We start from the raw sequence: 20,014 nt of genomic DNA, 5'->3' as shown, positions 1-20,014 counted from the left end.
GTGCACAGTAACAGTCCAGTAGCATTTCTAAAGTACTTAATCTTGATCATTTAAAGGAATGAATGCATCAGGTTGCTTTTATCTGTTATCAGTGTAATTAACCTTGATCATGGCCTACTGTCTTTTTAGCCTGGCTGCAAAGTGACTGGCAGGGATGATAAAAATGTGTCTGCTTTTAAATCGTCTTGCATGTCCTTGTCCACTTATGTCTGGTACAAAACCATTTCCTTTTTTTTCTAGTCTCATTTAGTTAGTGGTACTGCCAGATGTTTGTCATCCAGGAAGCTCAAAAGACTGTCCTGAGGAGATGACTGGCACCAAGTAAAGTTAAAATAAAAAGCAACTAAAAGGCCATAACTGTGATTAAATTTTTATTTTATTTGTTATCCATGTGTGTTTGTATTGTTTATACTACAATAATACACATTATTGACTTTACGCTTTCCTGTTTTGAACTTTAAATGTATAGACCTACTATGTTAGGGGTGTTGTGTTTGAATTTATTTATGAATTAAAAATATCTCAGGTGTTAACATTTAACAGATTTCATAAATATCATTAATGAAATATCATTAAATGACACTAGCTAACTGCAAATATGGAACAAATTTTATTTAAATAAAGTGATTGTGCTTCTTTGGGTTTTTTCACTGATATTCCAGATATAGTCTAGGTATGCTATAGAGTAGCTACAGTAGTCATACTTAATCACCATTATAAATACGAAGTTAGCTGATGCTAGCTGTTTTGAAACTCAAAATTCAAAAAAATATAGCCCTTTACATTGCCTAGGCTCGAACATCTGAATGCTAGTGTAAGAGGGGGACCTTTTTAAAGTGACGGGCATTTAGAGACACCTCCTTGACATGTTTTGTTGGATGTTGGTGGCCCACATTTTTGTTATTCTCTCTTTTTCACTGCCTATTTCTCTGTTTTATTGACTGGGATGCATATGAATGTATGTTAATATCTGTAGTGGTTGATCAGTTGAACATTTTGGCATCAGATCAGCAAAAGTCAATGTTATTTTATGTCAGTGTCAAGAAAAATAAATGCAACTCGGTTAAAATCACACCATAATGTGGCAGGATTGTGAGAATACCAGTGCTGTGAACTGGGCATGTAACTGAATACGAATGCATTATTCAGACTGAACAGATAGTGTGTTCAAAACAGATACAAATACAGATATGAATAGCAGGCGCACTATTTGTAAGTGGGAGTTTTTCCTTTCATATGAGAGTGAGTGATATTGAGATATTAAGGTTGCAGAACAAAGAAAGACGTCATTAACATGACTGTACAGGGCTATACAATGCATTTACAGCATCCTTAGTAACTGCCTGGTCAGGATCACGGTGGTGATCTAATAACTGCACAAATGAGATTTAAAAAAACAGTCCCGCCACATCTATAGATTATCTATAATTATGACCTTGAGTGATGTAGTACCTGAATTTAGAGACCATGCTGGCATTTCCACTTCTGTTCTTTTTTCCAGTGTTTTCCACTGTTTCCTGGAATAAGGGTGTGGTGAATATATTGAATTAAACACTTTCCAGTATAGTTCATTCCCTCTTTGGGGTTAAATACAAATACAGATACAGCTATGGATATATGAAATACTAAATAGCTACAGATAGTAGCATTGCCTTACACCTCTGCTATGAACAATTAGTGACCAGAATTCACTGTGCTTAAAGTGTGCTGTCCATTAGGTCATTCTTTTTATTACATACAACACTATTATATTAATTAACTGCTTCTTTAATTATTTTCAAATAAACTCATTTTGTACTATTATTAGTTCACTTAAATGGTAAAAACAGGGCTGTAGCAGGCTCAGATTAGACTCTGTTATGGTGACTCAGCTGATTGATTTAACCCTATGATTGCCGAATAGTGCCACTCAGACTTTATTCGAATTTTATGCAAGTTAAAAAAAAAAAAAATGGACATGGTGTGTGATTGGATTTGTTAGTTAGTTGGGCAAAAATCAAGAGATCTGTAGGGACTCTCCTCTCCCAGCATGCTGCGCTGTCCCCGTGTGTGTGTGTGTGTGTGTGTGTGTGTGTGTGTGGACAGTGCGTTGGGCTGCTGCTGCGCGTAGGGAGAGCACGAGGAGGCTGAGCACCGGGGAACCGCATCACATCACGCTGTTGACTGAATAACCGGTAAATATGAGCATTCCGCTGTTTTCTTCACGCTGCGTTCTGTAAATGCGGGAAAGCGCGTTACAAATGCGTGCAGAGCGCAAAGTGAGAGCTTAGCATCCCAGCCTACAGGGTAGGCTATATAACCGACAATCTTCTGAAGAAAAAAGAAGCGCTACAGTAAGGCAGGTTATTGTGTTACAGTAGGCAGGATGATGGTGAATGTGCGCAGTGCATGTGGAGCAGCGCGGCGTTTCCATCTGCGCCGCAGCGATCCGGCGGCCAGGGCGGTGTGTACGCGCCGGGAAGGTTAACATTAGGCATGGCCATGTTTACAAGCCTGTGATGGAGATTTCAGGTGGCTTTACAGGCAGACGGTGAGCTGGACGCAGTGATGGGCTTTAGGAGAGTGGCATACAGTATGCTGGGACAGCTGATGACTTGCGTTAAGTTGCCGGCCTTCTTCCCCTTTGCTTCTGCAATGCGGCGGGTGTGGTTTAGTTTTCCAGCACTGTGCTTACACTGTACATCTGCCCTCAGCTCCCCCGACTGATTCTAGCCTCAGATCTGCCCCTGGTTTCTCCATATCACTGACTGGAAGTCCTTTTAGGTGCTGTAATGCCACCCTGGAGCTCTGCAGTGACACTGAGCAGAAGCAGGTGTGGATTTATAGGCTTAGAAAGGCCTGGAGCTGCTTCTCTATGCTGCTGTGTTATACACACAGCTCAAAACACTGCTCATTCAGCACTTTACATCTTCTTTACCTTCATGTCCGTACTCAACCTAATTTTTATTTTTATCCCTTTACTTTTAGGGGAATGCAACTAAAGCCTACTTGTACTCAGTGTCATTGAAATGTACCCTTATGCAGTCAGTTTTATTCCCTGTATCATCATGACAGGCAATACAAATGCAGAGATACTGAAAAGGTATTATCTGATCATTTGTTTCAAATAAATGCTAGCTGGCAGACTTATTCAACCCGAATACAGAATAAGTGCTTTCATTTAAATGTCTAAATGTGGTGTGTTTATGTATATACATCCATGCATCTTCGATTCAGGTTCACTATATTAGTAGCAAAGATCAGTCTGTTTTATTTTTTATCTTGAATATTGTCAGTTGTGAACAAAGACACGCCCTACTGCATGACTCAGAGGAATCACCAGCATTAGCATTAGCCTATCTGTAGTGAAGACTAATTCAGCCATAAGTGCAGGGGAACAAGGGGAATAAGTGTTTCTCACTCTGTGCTCACTGTAGTTGTATTTACTCAATTACTTGATAGTGTTATAAGCAAATAGACTGGAGTGTATTTTATCTGTGGTTGAAGATTGAAGTGTGCCTTGTGTCTATATTGAATCTTCTCAGTAGTCATAAGATTAAGCGCGATGCTTAAATGATCTGATAAATATGTGCAATGTGCAAGGTATGCCAATGTTTGGTCTGGGAATTATTCTTCTATATCATTCACAAATAACCCCTGAACAAGCAGACAGCTGTTTTCACCTTTGACTGGTCATTGGCAGATAAACTCGGCTTAAAATATTTAAAAAAAAATATTTTCTTTCTGTCTCACTGGCTTTATTAGGTAGCAAATATAATTGCCATAACCTCATTGCAGTATTGAATGGTAATGTTTAACCAGTGTTTTATTTCAAACAACAAAAAAAAATTGAATATGCAATTTCCTGCTTCCATTCTAATGTGCAGTGGAATGCAAAAATCACAGCAAAATCACATTAATATGGTGGGATATCATTAATACTAAGCATTGGTCTTAAAAGGTTTTAAACTGTTAAAATGTTTAGTGACTGACATGAAAATACAATGCTTGCAGAGACAGGTGTTTCACCCTACATGATAAAACCTGCTAAACCTTTGTGTTTAATTAGGTAGCCAGCATAGCTCTACAACCTGTTTCTTAATCTTTATATTTTAATAAGTTTATATTTTTTTACTCCAAAAATTAAAAAGCATTGTGGTCCAAAGTTGGAACTATCGAGCATCATCTTTTTTTTAATCAATATTTGCTTGGAACACAACATATAATTTGCTGATATACTGTTACCATGTAAACTCTTTAAAAAGCATCACATAATATACAGCTACATACTATAATAAGAAAATAGAGTTATATTAATATTTTATATTGCCTCATTGCTTTAGAATAGAATGCAAAGTGTACATACTTGGTGTTCAGATGCAGGTTGGTGTAAGGAACTGGCCTACAGCTGCATGGTTCAGTTTCTGTATGTAAGAATCATAACTCTAACAAGAAGCTTTCTTTTAGTATTAGTATTCAGTGGGATTGAAATGAAATTCTTGGCTCAAAGTTTACACTTGATAAATACCCAAATTAATAGTACGGTAGATTTTGTTGATTTTGGCAATTGGCAATTGAAGGAAGAGACAGTGGGACATTCACACAGACAGATAGATCTCCACAATAAGATTTATTTACTTTAAATCTGTTTTTTTGTCATATCTTTGGAAAACTGTCTTGTCGCTGTGCTGAATATGAATCTTCTATTTTACAGGCCAAATATTTATCATCAAGCATTAGTAAGGCCATGTATGAGCAATATGTTATAAATATAATGGCAATCAAGTGTAGAATAGATCTGATGAAACAAGCACTACATATCCTTGTTTGGAAATGTGTGTATGATGACATCAGTCCTTAGAAAAAGCAAACACTTCATATATTAACATATGTGGAAGATAGCACAGCTCCTGCTTATTTGTTATGCGTGATGTGTGTTACATCTCTACTAATGAGTTGGTGAATCTATATTTTGAGAAGTTCCTTTTGCTACGTAAAGTTTCAAAGAAAAAAGAAAAAAAAACCAGATGCATTAGGACAATCATACTGAGTGCTAGCCAGACACTCAACTTTTCATGAAGAGTATACCCATTTGTACACAATAATATACAAAAAATATGGTGCAGATTTTTAAAGAAGACTTTTACTTCACAACATAAAAGCACTTTGTTTCAAAAAGCCTGTGACATTTCTGAAGGGCAGCCACACCAGATACAGTATGTGCCCTGTCTACAGGATAACTTAATCAGCAGCAACATCAGAAACTCAATGTTCACTTACACTGAAATTTCTGCTGAATCTCATCTTGCTCATTTGATCAGATGGCTGGCTGATGGTGGTTAGAATGGAGAGCTCAAATTGAGCATCTCCAAGGAATTTCTGATGCTATAGTTCTCAAGAAGTGGCACCTCACAAATAAATTGTTTCACTCAGCAGCTTGTTCCAGCTTTCTTCATAGCACCTGTTTTTAAGTACCGGCGTTTCACATTTTCCCAGGATATGTTTTATCAGATTAATGTATGTGTGGCAGCCTGGGGAAACCCTTCACATGCTCAAATTTGAACATTTTCTGCTGTACATAGTGCTGAAAGCTACAGGCTTTCCTGAACTGAAATCTGAATCTTTTACATATATCTCAACAAGAAGTAAAGCTTTCTTTTTCTAAGCCTGGTTACCCCCCCAAAAGTGCAAAAGGAAGAAAATCTCATTTAAAGATTTCATTCCACTTAAAGCCGCCCCACCTACCTCAATATCTAGAACATAATTTACTTATGGAAAAATTACATTACTGCCAAATTTGAAAAATTACAAGGGAAGTAAGTAATTACTTTGAGCTTTTTCAGCACTTTATCAGCAACACGCACCAGTCTCTGTCTCATCACGTAAGCTAAAAGTTATTTGCGATATTTTAAACACAAGCCTCATCTTCGTCAGTTCATTCGACTGATCACATAATAATGTGAAATAATCCAGTAAGTATATAATTCACTGATTAATTCAGTGAGTTCTGTTTTGCTGTTTTTTTTTTGTTTTGTTATTAATGTCATTAGAATTAGGTCATTTAAACATTTTAAAATGTCTGCCTTCATCTGTATGGAGCCTGCAAGCTCACTCCTCTGTTTTGATGGCGATGTGACGGTACAGAAGCATCGCAGACATTTCGACAGCTGGTAACTGATTACACACTGATTGATTAGGCTTATGTCTGTTTTGCTTTGGCATGTAACTATCCAACAATTTGAACAAATCATGAGAAGAGCATACTTGGCTAACAAGGTTTAAACATCTTTAGGCAAAATTATTACATTCACTGCTGTGTTTGTTAAACTGGCAAGCTTAGAAGTAGCCTAAATTTATTTATATATATATATATATATATATATATATATATATATATATATATATATATATATATATATATATATTTATATATATATACACACACACACACACATAGTACATATATGTGTATATATTCTTAAAGTAGATGTGAATAGATATAAAGTATACAATTTGTAGTTAAACTAAATTTTGGTCAAAATGTGATTTTTGTTTTTATTATTATTTTTGGGTGTATTCCAGTATTCAGCCACATGAATCCCAGAATGCCTTACATTTCTTATCAGAGGAGGGGTGCTGTTAAAAGCACTAGTCCAAAGTGTTTTTTAGTTTTCAGTTGCATTTAGATTGACCAGTTCATTCGTAACATTAATGCTTGCCATGAATAAAACACACTCAAAAACAACTTCCATATACCTGGGACGACACAGAGATGCTATTATGTACACTTCAATTTCCTGCTCTTGTTGAGCCAAATCTGACACAGGAAATGAGAAATGCAATAAAAATGAAATAAACATGAATGTAACAGCCTCAAAGTAAAATAAATAAAATAAGTGTATCTCAAAGTAGTCTATAAAACAGTGGCACTGGTTCAGTGTTTATTCCTTTCTGTGTTAATACTAACTTCTGAAAGCATTATGTAGCAGATGCTGGTGATAAGAACAGATAACCACTTAATGGAATTGCCACTGTGCATAATTATGTGTCAGAATCCATGCAATGTTAATAACATGAATTAAACATGATCATAAATGGTTAAAACAATCTGCCTTCATGTTCACTCACATTCTAATAGATAAAAATTAAATTGCTTCTTCAGCTTTTTATATATTATTTACTTTATTACAGATGGATCAAGCTGACATCTAGCTATATATTTATTGTGGGTGCATGAAAAATGAAATTAATTTAAAAACACATTATTTGTAAATTACACACGGAGCTGTTGAATTCTCTAATCAGATTGATCAGAAGGTGTTGATTAATTTTCTATGTCAGCAGCTCTGACGTTAGTGCCGGCTGTAATTTAAATCACAGGTGTATATTAATGTGCTCTTTCTAATATGTTGCTGTTTCTGTAGTAACAACGGATTCACAGGGACTTGCAGATGCTCTACATAACTTAAACGTAATAATGAACAAAATAAATTTATTTCTTATGTAACAATGTACTGTATAATCATTGAAATGATCATTGAAGCTTGGAGATCATTGAAGGTTATTTAACACCACTTTGGGTGGTACTGACTCTGTGCTTTTTTTGCATCACACCACCTCGTTGTTGATTATTTTCCCGTAACAGCACATCTTGTCTTGTTTTATTATTTATTATTTTTATAGAACTTTGTAATATATCTATATATTGGTTACATTTGCACAGGTTACTAAGAATTTGCCAGGCAGCTGTTGTTACAGAAACCTGGAACCGTTCTATTATAATTTTTATCTGAACCTACAGCTCATTTTTTCAATAGAAGGTGTGCTTTATTTTCATATAACAGCTCGGCTCGGACAGTAGTTCTGGCAGTAACATGAAGGATAGGTTAATATTTGTGCACTCATTCTAATAAATTATTGTTCCTATAATAACAGGTCATACACAGGGACTTGTACGGCAGACAGTCCACATAATCTAAGACTACTAATAAACGGATTTTAAAAATGTGTTGTTTAACAAAGTAAAACCTATAATTGTTGATGTGAAGTTTTTTTTTTTTAGGAGACATTTATTTAACATTTATGGAAGGAGTCCCTCTCTCTCTTAAAAGATAATGCATTTTGGGGGAGGGTTTGGATTGGGTGGGTGGCACTCCACTTGCTCTCCGTATATAACAGCACAGTCTGTTGTGTGTTATTTCTTATTTATCTAAAGTGAAGTCCATAAGTATTTGGACAGTGATGCAATATTTGTAATTTTTCCTCTGTACACCACCACGATGGATTTGAAATGAAGCAATCAAGATGTGATTAAACTTTCAGCTTTAATTCAAGGGGTTTAACAGAAATATTGCACTAATTGTTTAGGAATTACAACCATTATTTATTTATTTATTTATTTATTTATTTATTTTTTACAGAGTGCCTCCATTTTTCCAGGCTCAAAAGTAATTCGGACAGTTACAAAACAGACCTATCAGAGAGACAGCAGAAACTTTAGGAGTGGCCAAATCCACAATTTTGGAAGGAGTGATTCTTAACAAGAAGGAATGCACTGGCGAGCTCAGCAACATCAAAAGGCCTGGCCTGGAAACTCAGCATTAGGTGATGTCCGTGGGTTCGAGACTTCAGGCAGTCATTGACTGCAAAGGATTTGCATCCAAGTATTAAAAATAATCCTAATATTTACGAATGTTAGTTTGTTCAGTTACTTTTGAGCCTGTGAAAATGGAGGTACTCCGCAAACAATGGCTGTAATTCCTAAACGGTTAATGCATTATTTTTGTTAAAACCCCTTGAATTAAAGCTGAAAGTATACACTTCAATCAAATCTTGATTGCTTCATTTCAAATCCATTGTGATGGTGTACAGAGGCAAAATTATGAGAATTGTGTCACTGTCCAAATACATATGGACCTGACTGTATATTGTATCTAGCTAACATTAATCTTAATTAATTCCTTTGAAGAGTGAGCAGTATTTATATTGCACGATGCTATCCGCAAAAAAACATTCCCGGGTTAAGAAAACTTTACATTATATGGTTTGTAGGATAGCTTAGTTAACAATTATAGTTGAATTTTAAAGTCACCTGATTGTGATCCTGAGCTCGGGTTACTGTCTCTGTGGGGTTTCTCTGCAGGTTCTCCTAGTGTCTGTGTAGGTTTCCTCCAGGTTCTCAGGTTTCCTCCCTCCTCCCAAAAACATGCTAGTAGGTGGATTGGCTTTGCTGGGTGTATATGTGTGTAAGTGCATGTGTGCGTGTGTGTGTGTGTGTGTGTGTGTGTGTGTGTGTGTGTGTGTGTGTGTGTGTGTGTGAGGTGCCCTGTTATGGACTGGCGTCCCATCTTGGGTGAATTCCCTAGGCATGAGGCAGAAATAGCCTCATGATCGTGACCCTGACCAGGATCACATTCGCATCCTCCTTTTCCTTGGAGGACTTGACAATAACAGATTAGCTGTCAGTTGAAATCAACAGCAATCTTTGAGTTCATTGACATAGAACAGTACAATTATTTATGAACTGTTGTAATTTTGCTTGAAATATGTTTTGGTTTAGATTTCTAATTATAAACTGTCCACCTACTTTTCTTGCTTTCAGCAATGTTTTATGAAGGCTTCCACTTGGAAATGCCAAACATGCTTTAAGGCAGGCTTAACTTTAATTTAACTCCAATTTATTTTGTACTATTTTTAGATTGTATTAGTAACTATTCTATCAGTTAAACCTTTTAATCTGCATGCTAATACATCTTCAGGCTATATTTTTTCTTATGCTCAGCTTTCTAATCTAATGTAATAACGTGTGGCTGTGGAATGGTATGACAAAAAATACTGCCTAAATATGCAAACCAAGGCTTACATTGGTTTAAATGGGCTGCACTAAAGTAAATAACAAGGTTGACGATTTAAATCCAAATGAATCAATCTTAATTGTGCTGCAGAGGAAGAAAAACAAAGCTCAATCTGAGAGTTCACCTGTACAGAGGTTCCTCTGTTTTTTAAGATCAGATGATCATGTTGTTATAAGTATCTTACCTTAGTTCCTGTTGAGGTAAGAGATGTTCCAACCTTCGTTTGAGTGGACTGCTCCGTCTCCACAGGAGGTGCTCTCCATTTCCTCTAAGAAGAAGGTGGACATGAGGCCGTTTAAATAGAGACCAGATGCAGTAAGGTTTAGTGGGTAAATGGTTGAAGCACTTCTGAGCTCAGTCTGGTCTGGGCTTTTTCTCTAAGTAAAAGCTTAAGGGGGAGAGATGGTTGAATTAAGAGCCTTGGGGCTAAGCAGCCTGTTGGCTAAGGAAAGCTAATTCAAAAATGAATTATCTTTTTGTGTGTGTGTGCGTGTGTGTGGACATATTTTTTTGCTTTTGAAAATAAAATATCTGCATTCTGTTGAATATTTGTATGTAAGAGAGCAGGTAGCAAGGTAACAAGGTGAGATTGCATTAAGAAGAACTTGCAGTTCACATGGAGGAATTTAACCTCAGCATTAACACAAAGCAGTTATTATGAGATATTACTGGCAGCATGTAGGTGTTTGTTCCAGATGTCTATTATTTCATGCTGGAATATGTTCTTATTAATAAATTAATTCTTTTCTCAAGGCGTCTTTAAAGCTAACGGAGAAGAAAATCCATTTCTAAGTGCATATTAAAATGTATAAAATCTGAAAAGAATAAATTGGTAAAATATAATCCTGTGTGGCTAGGTCACTATAAACATTTAAACATTAATGACTCTGGCTGAAGAAGAATGTACTGTCAGACCATCCTGAATTGGGATTTGACATTAATTATCACCTCATCACTGGTAGTACAGAACTTCAGTTACAAGCTGGCTGGGGCTTGTCACTGAGGTGCTCAAATTAGCAACGCAATTACCTTAAGGATCTGTCTGTTCTGACACATTCATTTACATATCCAAGCTCAGTCCACCAGATACAGGAAGAAAGAGTTTCAGAGTCTGAAAGCAAACACATAAACGTGCTAACCACGCCAACCAAATTCATAGGCAGTAACAGAAATTACATATGTAGCATGTATGGGCATGAGTACTTACCAATGATTGATACTTTTTTTTTTTTAGATTATTTTTTTTTTATTACATACGTTTTAAATCAATTAAAGTTGAGTATCACACAACAGGGAGGAAATGCTTCCAGAAATGGAACCATAACCTTTATTTATTGTGCAGTCCAGGTTCACAGTTCACACTGGGTGAGATTTACATGCACAGGGTTTTGACTTAATGGTATTCACAGACCTTGAGCTATTTATTCTAGCATGAGTATATGTTTTCCATGAATACTACAAAGCACTTCAGTATGTCGTTCTGGATAAAGTCTGCAAATTTATGGAGCATTCACTCTGTGCTGCCCAATTAGAATATTGTAAATCCATTACCACTGTATATGATCAATATTAGATCAACAACCTTTTCAGTTTTATGCTCAGTGACAGGTCATCTAGGACCATAACATAGAATGAAATATTGCATTTTACATTGTTTATAAGTATAAACCACAAGCTATACTGCTTGTGGCAAACAGAAAAATGTTTACTTGATGTGGTTGAGGAAAAGATAATATCCACCAAAAAGTATAGTCCATGATTAAATATAGTCTATACATACTCACCGACCACTATATTAGGAACACCTGTACATCTGCATACTCATGCAATTATCCAATCATATGGCAGAAATGCAATGCATAAATTCATGCAGGTAAAGAGCTTCAGTTAACGTTCACGTCAAACATCACAATGGAGAGAAAAATATGCTCTCAGTGACTTTGACTGTAGAATGGTTGTTTGGTGCTGGATGTGCTGGTTTGACTAGCTCAGAAACTGCTAATCTCCTGGGATTTTCACACACAGCAGTCCATAGAGTTTACACAGAGTAGTGTAAAACACACAAAACAAAATCCAACAAACGTGGTGAGCAGAAAATCATCTCAGAACAGACAAAAAGTCAAACTTTGAGGTGGATGGGATATAACAGCAGAAGACCACATCGGGTTCCACTCCTATCAGCCAAGAACAGGAATCGATGTTTTTCCAGTCAGCCCAAGACTGGCACACATCACGATTATGTTTAGAGCTCAAATATAATAATAGGGTATGTAGAGTCATTGCGTTACTTAAGTTCTAGCAATTTTTTTTATCAAGCATTTGACCAAATAGTACGTACTTAAATTTTAAACTGTTTTGACCTGGAAGTTCACTTCACCACTGGTCTTCAGAAGGTCAGTGCACGTATGTTTGCTCTCAGCCGTGAGATAGCGGTCAGACACTGATGGCCCATGTGTGACTAAATGAATGTGTAACACACACCCCTACTCACTCTTGCCAGCTGTTCTGGCTCAGCATGATAAGCCTATATGCTGGCATCAGATCACATATTCTAATTATAGCCCTCAGCGCACGAGTGGTAAGAAGCACAGCGCATTCAGCAAGACCTTCTCTACTGCAGCCCATAGCAGCTGCGATCCTGCTGTGCATCAGTGTTTACTGCAGAGCGTAGCCACTCATAGATGACTGATGGGAGGAACTTGGTCCACTGCCAAATGTATGCCGTTTCAGTGAGTCGTTTTTCTCCTGAGTTTGCGCTGTGCTTGCGTTATTGAAATGTGCATTGGCTGTAAAGGTACTAGTTCAGTCCATTAGGATTGTTGTTATGCTGCAAGGCTTTCAATCTAAAGCTTTAAATCGTCTCAAACTGTGAGATTAGATACACGTAGAATAGCACAGCTGAGTCCTGATTTACTGATACGCTACAAATTTTCCAGGCTATGTCACTGAGGCAGCAAGCAAGTTATATGATTTTGCTGCTTCACCACACTTTAATCACTGAAAGTTTTACTAAAAATGCATGTTCTAAGATTAAAAAGCCTTTGTTTGAATGTTCATGAAGAGTGTTGATGTTTTTCTGTGTTGTTACTCAATACTTTGCTATCCTATACTTCTGCATGCAATAGGGGTGCAACCCAGTGTATCTGTTACTGTATCTGTTTAGTGCTTGAAATATCTATATACTATATATTCAGATTTAAATCTGAAGTGGGTGTGGTCTAATTTGGAAGGCGTTTTTTTATTATTAAGTTTTAAAATTTGTCGCTATGCCCTCTGGAAACACTGCGAAACATTGTGGGGTTGGGGTGGGGGACCCCAGATGTAGAAATACAATGTCTCAGTTAGGACTGTTTTTTAACGCTCACGCAGTTATTGTTTTTGCACCTAATGTTTTCTAATGAATTTAGCTGATACTGTTTCCCAAAGTATAAACAAACTAGTGACCCTATATCACACAGTGCCTCAAGTTCTTTGCTCTTTGTCCCTCAAACTTCAAGATTCAAGCTTGCTCATGCCCAAATGAAAGGAAAACCCTTCCTGTTTAGTTACGTCCCGTGGTATCCTAGTTCTGATACACACCTTTATTCCCAACCAGATGTCCTGCTAGCCTTCCTGGCAAGTTTGCTTAAGAAGGGGGAAAGAAAAAACCCTGTGTCTAGAACTTTAAATATGATCAGATAGTGTATAAAGTTGCACTGTGGAAAGGTTTGCTAATGATGGCTATTTTTATTTTATTTACGGAGAGCACAAAGTGAAGTCTCCTTCCCATAGAGGTTCAGACATTTTATTTTGCTCAAACAGTTATTTAAATTTGGGCTGTGTCTGGCCTGTTGCAATATTTATATGCTCTTCCTGCAGTGATATTGTGCTACATTTAAATTTGGTCCTTTGCTGATCCCCCCCTACTGTCCTGCCACATAAAATGTGGAGTGGGTGCAGAAAATGGTAAAAAGGTCAACCCAGTTCCTCCTTGAGTTTATTTAGGAGGCATGTTTAGACACTGGTAATGAATCTGCAGGCAACCTGATTATCTTCAGGTATCTTTAATATATCTTTAAACATATATGTTGTATTTGAAAGATTTTATAAGCTTATATGGTGTGGATTATTTGTCTGTCTTCTCAAGCTTTACAATTCATACTTTGAGCTTTAAATTCAAGCTCTGAAGATAACATCTGTCACATGGATGCAATAAACTTGTTTTCTAGCATGACAGTTAGATTGCAAGGTGTGTAGCAGAGAAGTGTGTTGTGCTGTGTGACATTTCCATTAGTATTTCTGGACAGGTGATATAATTCTCAGAAAGAAGAATAAATAACATTCTAGGTGAGGAAATCATACATAATGTGTTGTTGTAATACTATGACATTTTAATCAACATACAAACAACAAGAACTGTCATGTAATTTGAAATAAAATAGTAGATTGCTCTTCGTAAGGATTCTCGTGCCTCTTGAAGGCTGTCTCCTGTGTGTGCTCATCAGTCCCAGGGTTATATTTATCCTTCTCAAAGAAATTAAAATAGTAATTCTGGTAGAGGAAGAGGAAACACAGCTGTTGGCTTCCTGTTTGCTTTCTTTGATGCCATGTCAAAATGTGATGAAGAGACTGTCTTCAGCAGGCTAGTGCTTTAATCTTCCTCCATCAGTCTCCTGGGATCTGACTTGTTTCTTTCTTTACCTCTCTTTCACTACCACACACACTCTGTTTGATCTGTATTATGCTCTCTCGTTCTGTCCTGAGGTTCATCTTTTTCATGTATGTTACATAGAGTTCAACTATGTGTGATAACCTGTGTTACATGGAACAGGCTATTTTTAAGTGTGGCTGCATTATCACTATGATGCTCTCTGTGTTTTTAACATTGGCCAGTGAAGACACAGGCTTTTAAAGACTCCTGTGCTCAAAAATGTGACTTTTTTTTATGGCTAACTCACTTTGTTTTTTTTTAAGAATAACAGATATTGCTGTTTGGGTGATTATTATTTATTTTATTTTTTTTTATTTTTTTTACCACAGCACCAGTACAATTTTTTTTCCATTTATATAACTTCCTTATATAACTAATTTCAGAGTGGTAAGTATGATATTGATGTGGTATCACACAATAAACCCAAGGGCTTTAGATCTATTATCGGCTGACATAGTAATTATTAAGTAATTATTAAAAGGAATAATGATGTGGTGACAGGAATCTTTAAACTATTCATGCTTGTTAGCTAACAATACTTAATGTTAGTGATTAACAGTTAATATGTGTGTGTCCTGTTTGTCCACCTACAATACAGTACAATATAATACAGAACTACAATAGCAGCAAGCAGTGTCAGTGAACACTGCAATAAATGTAGATATAACTAAAACTTTCCTAACAGTTCTCCAGTTTTGGATTCAGTCTGAGTGGTATTTCTGCTATGTGGCCACTGTTAGTAATAGTAAAAATGTATAACAGTAATAATAGAATTTTAGTAATATTTAATAATATTGTGCTACATTATAGGTGATGACATATGCTGCATTTCATTTCTACTTTCCCACCTTTGTAATTCCCACCCTCTGACTGGGAAAAACCTTTCATAAGCCTAAGAGTGGGAATTATATGAATTTTGGGAGCTTTGATGATAAGTCGCACCACCTGTTTGAGTTTTTTTTAAATATTAAGAAAAGATGTTATAATGTTTTATATGAACACAGTTATATGCTGATGTTAGGTGGAAACTTGATGGTTACAATTTGGAGAATATTCTATAACCTTTAAATGTTGACTCATAAACATTCTATTTACTGTATTATCATTTTTTTTCTCACAATTTATATGTCTTATGTTCCAATGGCATGCTAAACTTGCAGTTTAGACCTGAAGTTGAAAAATGTCAAGATGTTTCCAGAGTTTTCCATTACAGGAACTAGATGAGTTATAGGTCATGCTTGTTTAGGCCTTAATGCAGTATTTCTTCTAACTAGAACACGCACTTCCTATTTTATGTGCTTAGCCCATTATGTTTGTCCAAAAACTGTTTTGCTATTAGACTTCTCCTTTTTAATGTCAATACTTTTACTGCTTTATTGCCAAGTCCAGCCTTTTACTGTGGACTGAAACCTCTGGAGTGGATGAAAGCAATTTTGTTGATGTGTATTGACGTCTGAACTGTCCATATTTTGGTTACTATGGAAATCAGGTCCATTAAGCTGCTCCCATTCACCTGTGTAGTAGCAATGACGTGGGGAGCTTATCATAGCACTGCTGCTGGTCATGCCACAGCGTGAGTGTGACCTATTTTAGAGTGCACACATTCGCACATACAGACAGGCGCACAGACAGGCACAGAAGTAAAGTGAGAGTGTGTTCTCTGGGGCTGTTTTTTTTTTTTTTTTTTTTAAAGTTCATGTCAGGAAAGCATGCAGTTATTGAAGCGGAACAAGATGCTTATTGACAGCTCTTTAAGGGATAGCAGACTGGATTTAGATGAGGATTTGTGGAGAGCTTTACCACCAGACTGCAGAGTTAATCACCCATTAATCAAAAATAATGGGTTTGAGGTGCAGTGAATTTATTGTGCAATACAACAATAAAAGCCAAAGTCAGAAAGTGCTAAAACATTCCTTTGAGGTATGCACTGGTGTATCTGCTACAGCGTCTTCAAGCATATTTAGCTACTATATTTAGTTATTCTGTATGTCTGTACTAACCAATGACAAGATTTCACTCTGAACAAGCTTGTGTTTTTTCCCTTAAACATTCAGCCATACTTTTTTTTTTTTTTTTTTTTTTTTACATTTTTGGCTTAAAATCTTCTAGATTGTGGTTTTGTAGATTTGTTGTTGAAATATTATATCAAATATATGTAAATATATTGCTTGAGTGCTTTGGAGGTTGCATTTTGTTTGATAAATCAGATGAGACCCCAACAGAATCTGCATCCGTTTATTGTGTTTTCACGCAGAAACCGGAAAGAATAGAATTAGACTAACGGCAATCGCCCAGCAGATTTATCTCACTCATTAGCACTTGTGAGAAAAAAGGAGAGAGAAAGAGTGTGAACAGCAGCCCACAATTTTTAACCTGTCTATAGTCTAAAAACTATAGTATTCAAATCAGACGTATAATGCTAAAATAATTCTTGACACTACTCTGCCATGCATTATATCATTACCACATCCAATGTGGTTATAAAAAAACTCTGATGCATACCTCTATAAATATTTTAATGAAGAAGCCTGCAGATCTGCCTGTCAGTGTGTTGGATACAATACGTACAAGTAAGTTACAAATGCATCAAAATATAATGGTCTTGTAATAATGTTTTAAATGACAAAGAAAATTACTAGCATCACATCATCAACCTAAAGCAAAGCTTTCAGTTGTTAGAAATGCAGCAGTAAATTATTTAAGTTCAGTGTGAACACAAAACATCAAAAATATCAAATGAAACACTTTGAATTAAATTATTATACAGTGAAGATATTTTATAATATGACATGAATGGAGCACATAAAAAAATACTTGAGGTTGTTCAGCATGTGAGAGAAAAACGCTTCAAAATAACCCATTTATTTAAAAAGAAATGTCTTACTCATTTGATTTGTTAAATATTTGCATAAAAAGCAAAGTTCTTTATAATGAGTGCACACTTTATAGCGTGCAGAGTTCTTAATAAATATCCCTGTGGCTAATCCCTGAATTCAGTGCAGTTAGACCCATTTGTGTAACGATAGATAACGGTACACTAAATATAAAAGCATTGCTTGTGCTCATTCAGTACTGTCGCGTCTATCGACCTCGTCTCAGTGGCTCAATCAATCTGTCATCAGAGAAATGGAAGATGAAAATGTATAAGATGGCTACCCTTTTCAACATGATTTGAGCTTCACATATTGTGTGATAGTATCGGCTCTGACAGTTTAACCGAAAGAAATTTAACACAGCCATGAGTTCCAAGACTCAAGATGGGTCAGGTATAATGGCCAAAGAGAATGATTGATTTTTGTCCTGTTTATGGGACATGACAATGCTATTGGGTAATATGACAGTTGATCCTGTATACCTGCTCAGAAAAAAAATAGTTCATGGATCAACATATTTAAATTAAGAGCAGAATTTCCACTTAAGTAAATATGTAGCTTTTACACATTGATATAAGGTCCATGTTACTTAAATTAAGTTTGTAAGTGCACATAATTTTTATTTAATGAGATTACCATGAACCTTTTGTTACTTACCTATTTACTTTTTTTTTGACCTTTCGTATTTTACTTAAGCAGAAATTCTGGCCTGTTGATCCATGAATTTTTTTAGTGTGTTGTAATTCCTCTTGATATATAAATTTCATATATACTGGTATGGAACACTTTTACATAAGAATCCAACATAATCCACATAGAATGCTACTGTATGCGACAGAGCAAAAGACTGAACGATGCAAAAAACATGATTTTCCATCACAGTGTCCCCACTGTTTGTGCACACAGAGTGACATTACTCATCACCTGAAAATCACTCACACGCTTTCTACTGCAGGAACTTTTCATTCGTCTCCTCTCACCTCCAAAGTGCTCTCATCGGTCAGTCAGTACTCTGAGTCATGTGATGAAGTGTTATAGAGGCAAACATAAGGTCAAAATGTATTATGGAAAAAGTCAGTGACTGTTTAGTTGAGGCTCAATGTCTGCATTCTGTCTTCACTTAACTATAAAGGCTACTGCTGGCAAAATCATTATCTTATACTTACTGCCACCTTTATTAGGAACATCTGCACATACATGCAGTTATCTAATCAGTTAATAATGTGGAAGCAGCACAATGCATAACATCACGCAGATACAGGTCAAGAGCTTCAGTTAATGGTCACATCAAACATCTGAATGGGGAAAAAGTGTGATCTGTGACTTTAATCGTGGCATGGATGTTGGTGCCAGATGGGCTGGTTTGATTAACCCAGACTTTCAGACACTGTTGATCTCCTGGGATTTTCACACACAACAGTCTTGAGAGTTTACACAGTATGGTGAATTGTTAATAAGAGAGGTCAGAGAAAAATGGCCTGGAAGGGGGTCTATAGTAACTCAAATAATCACTCTTTACAACTGCGGTGAGCAGAAAAGCATCGCAGCATGCACAAAACATCAAACCTTGAGGTGGATGGGCTACAACAGCAGAAGAGCACATTGGGTTCCACTCCTGTCAACCAAGAAAGGAATCGGAGGCTAACACAGGCACAGACTCACCCAAACTAGACAGCTGAAGATTAGGGGGAAAAAAAATCACCTGGTCTTTTTTCCAGTCTTCAGCTGTCCTGTTTCAGTGGGTCTGTGCCCATGATAGCCTCAGTTGTTTGATGTGAACATTAACTGAAGCTCTTGATCTGTATCTGCATGATTTTACGCATTGCGCTGCTGCCACATGATTGACTGATAACCGCATAAATGTGCATGTGTATAGGTGTTCCTATTAAAGTGGAAAGTGAGTGTATATCATAACTTATATAATAACAATCTATGCCAGTTATTAAAAAACATTATTTATATTTATTTTTAATTTAAAATGTGTTCTTTGTTTGTAATTTGTAATGAAGTAATGTTCAGTCCCTGCAGGAGTGGTTTGCTAAAAAGAAAATTACTTGCATTTTGTACTTTTTCCGCATATTCAGGAAGAAGTCATATTTAAAGGACAGTATAAATGTGATTAGTTTTTGTTATTCAACTTAGATTTGGCAGGGGAGCTTTCATATGAAAAAAAAATGTTTTTTTAATATTTCACTCACGAATCTTGTGACACTGTATTCGCTGTGCAGTTAGCGTTACAAAATAATTGTAATAGGTGTTAAAGATGCAACACACAGCAGCCGTAAATTATGAAGTGATTTTGCACATGCCGTGAGTATCTCCCTCTCCTGCCTGTGATTGTACGCACTGCTTGAGGAGTACTATTTTTAGCTCTCTTTTTTTTCCCCAGCTTTGTGCATATTTTAGGAGGTACGTATGGCATTTGCAGCCAGGCTACAGCAACTGGGTTTTTGACCATTTTCTTGTGGATTAACAGACGTGCTTTTGGAGTTAGCATCATGTTAATGCTTTGCAAACACAGTAGATTTTGTATTTATACAAATGCACTTATTTGTAACCGGCGCCTGTCGCAGGGTCATGCTGTTGTATTTCCTGCAGTGTAAAGTGTTGTAGGGAGA

At 36.4% G+C, this 20,014-nt stretch overlaps 1 protein-coding gene across 12 annotated transcripts in view; it reads left to right on the top strand.

The window, feature by feature from the left end:
* Window positions 1–20,014, top strand: part of epb41l3a (erythrocyte membrane protein band 4.1-like 3a) — a 75,693-nt gene that overhangs the window by 15,159 nt on the left and 40,520 nt on the right. For 9 of the 12 annotated variants that reach the window (XM_053232540.1, XM_026913699.3, XM_053232541.1 and 6 more), the window contains exon 1: window positions 2,027–2,174. The exons of 1 other annotated variant lie outside the window; for it this stretch is intronic. The gene's annotated coding sequence lies outside the window, so the exon portion shown is untranslated. Of the gene's footprint in view, window positions 1–2,026; window positions 2,175–12,418; window positions 12,563–20,014 lie in introns of those variants that run through there. 2 more of the 12 variants (XM_053232517.1, XM_053232512.1) reach the window with 2 other exon arrangements.

The sequence above is a fragment of the Pangasianodon hypophthalmus genome, chromosome 1, assembly GCF_027358585.1.
Source record: "Pangasianodon hypophthalmus isolate fPanHyp1 chromosome 1, fPanHyp1.pri, whole genome shotgun sequence".
Taxonomy (NCBI): domain Eukaryota; kingdom Metazoa; phylum Chordata; class Actinopteri; order Siluriformes; family Pangasiidae; genus Pangasianodon; species Pangasianodon hypophthalmus.
Note: the sequence above shows the minus strand (reverse complement) of the source record. Positions and strands in the feature narration are given on the sequence as shown.